General features: G+C 45.3%; 1 protein-coding gene across 1 annotated transcript in view; it reads right to left on the reverse strand.

Annotated features, from left to right (window-relative positions):
• The window catches only part of KLHL15 (kelch-like family member 15), a 59,073-nt gene extending 57,737 nt beyond the window's left edge, over positions 1-1,336 (reverse strand). The window contains exon 1 of the mRNA XM_011935119.1: positions 1,291-1,336. The gene's annotated coding sequence lies outside the window, so the exon portion shown is untranslated. The remainder of the gene's footprint in view (positions 1-1,290) is intronic.
• Positions 1,337-2,501: the final 1,165 nt, after the last annotated feature.

Here is a 2,501-nt window from a genome sequence, read left to right on the forward strand (position 1 = left end):
CCGACGCAGCTTCCCCCGCGGCGCCGCCGTCGGGGCTGAGGACACTCAGCTGTCCTCGTCCCCTTGGTCCCTCTCCGCCTGCACGAGCGATGGGCCCCGAGCCACTGCGGTGCGCCCACCCTCGACAAGTTGAGGGCTAGGAAGCCAGGAAAGTGTCTTTGCATCTTGGCCACGGTGGGGGTGGGGGAATCGGGGACAACGTGCAGGGAGCTTTTCCATAGCTACCTGTTATAAAAGTGACTAGATCTGCGCCAAATGACATCATTTTTGTAAGGCAACTTGCAGTGGATTATTGCGTCACTGTCCACTTGGCTTACTGCACAACAATTACACGTTTCAGAAATCGATTTCCCAGGGGTGGGAAAATTCATAAAAAATTGCATGTCTGCACCACCCGGAGATAATGCCGGATTTAAAAAAGCTGTTCTGTCTCCACTTGCGTCAAAATAAGAACGAACATTCAGAGGGCAGTGATTTTTGTTGTTCGTTTTTAACACATCAGCTATAGAATTCTAGCTGGTACTTTTAAAATATTACCTTTTCTTGACTTAATATAAAACTAGACTATAGGACTGTTTTGTAAATTTATTATGGCATTTCTTTGTGGGAAAAGTGTAAATGACGGAAATACACAGTTGGAAGCCCGTGATTCTACAATTAACCTTAAATTAGGGCATCCATTGCCCATAGCAGATCCTAAAGTGAGGTATTTCGGCTTCCCCCACCCCCACCCCCCGCCGCCATTTTCTCTCTAGACCAATATCCCGATGAACTTTCCGTGAGAGGTGTCGCTAAAAGCGATCATTATCTCTTTCTAGCAAACTCGAACATTCTATCTTTCCCGAGGCCAAAATAGCACACGGTGTACTGTTTTGCTGAAGTAGACTACTTCGTGGGAGAGATAACAGAATCACCTCAATCTTTTGGAAATAAGCTTCCTTATTCCGATTTAAACTTACAAGCCTAAAAAAAACTAAGACACTGAAATTCCCAAGTTGTTCACACTTTCTTTCCATCTTTTCCAATAGCTCCTTTAAGGTATTTCTGTTCATTATTTTAAAATCCCTGCTTGCTGTATTTGCATCTGTGACTACATGACAAATTACCCCCAGAATTTATCACATTACAACAAAATTTTAAAAATTAAACCATAAACTTTAAAAATGCATACATTCCACTTTGAATATTTAAATTTTCATACAGTATTCCCGAACATCTAAACGCTGAATTTGGATTTTTGTACATTAACTAACAGACATTTTAAGCTATACATTACTATCTGGCACTGACCTGTCTAAAGAGAGGCTTCTGTTCTTCATTCAAGCAAGAGCTGAAATGTTTCTGCGCTCTGTGTACCAGGTATAAATGTAGTGAGTGATGTCATAGCCATTGTGTGATCACCGTGCCCCCCACCCCTCCTTATTTTGACATTGCAAGGTCTCACATGGGGAATTTCAAATGTGCTTTTTTGGATAGTTACTGTAGTTTCTAAAACTGCTGTGTCTTTCAATCAATCTATACGTTTACTATGTGACACCCCCCCAAGTTATCTTCAATCAATGATGCCTCTTTCACTCTTATTTCTTATTTTCATGTTATTATTTTTTGAGACGGTCTCACTCTCGGCCAGGCTGGAGGGCAGAAGCATGATCACAGCTCACTGCAGCCTTGACCTGCCGGGCTCAAGTGATCCATCCACCTCAGCCTCCCGAATAGTTAGGACCACAGGCGCGTCCCACCATGCTCGGCTAACTTTTCTTGTTTTTTGTTTGTTTGTTTTTGTTTTTGTTTGTTTGTTTCTGAGATGGAGTCTAACTCTGTTGCCCAGGCTGGGGTGCAGTGGCACATCTTGGCTCACTGCAACCTCCGCCTCCCGGGTTCAAGCAATTCTCCTGCCTCAGCCTCCCGAGTAGCTGGGATTACAGGCGTCCGCCACCACGCCCAGCTAATTTTTGTATTTTTAGTAGAGACGGGGTTTCACTGTGTTGGCCAGGCTGGTCTCAAACCCCTGACCTCACGATCCGCCCGCCTCGGCCTCCCAAAGTGCGGGGATTACAAGCTTGAGCCACGGCACTCCAGCTCGGGCAACAGAGCAAAAACTCCGTCTCAAGAAAAAGAAAAGAAAAGATATTTTAACTTTCCCCACCAATTTCTGGACTGTAATGGGAGTCGTTAAATACCTTGAGAGTATCCTTTCACACTGGTAGAGTCCCACTGAGGCAGATGGAAGCAGTCTTTTCTTAGCCCTGTAGCCTAAGTATTTGAGAATACACATTCCTCAATAGCTATCTAGCAGCCAGCAAGGTCGGAAGTATGCTAGAGGCTTGGGCCTGGGAGTGCTGGTGGAGTTGGAATAAGGTTCCTCCGCAGGGGTTCTGAGGATTTAGGATACTGCATACCTTCCTCCTCCCTCCTGTTTTTGTTTTTTAAGAAATTCAGGCCGGGCGTGGTGGCTCACGCCTGTAATTCAAGCACTTTGGGAGGCCGAGGCGGGCGGGGAG

This window comes from Colobus angolensis, unplaced genomic scaffold (genome assembly GCF_000951035.1).
Source record: "Colobus angolensis palliatus isolate OR3802 unplaced genomic scaffold, Cang.pa_1.0 Scaffold140, whole genome shotgun sequence".
Taxonomy (NCBI): Eukaryota; Metazoa; Chordata; class Mammalia; order Primates; family Cercopithecidae; genus Colobus; species Colobus angolensis.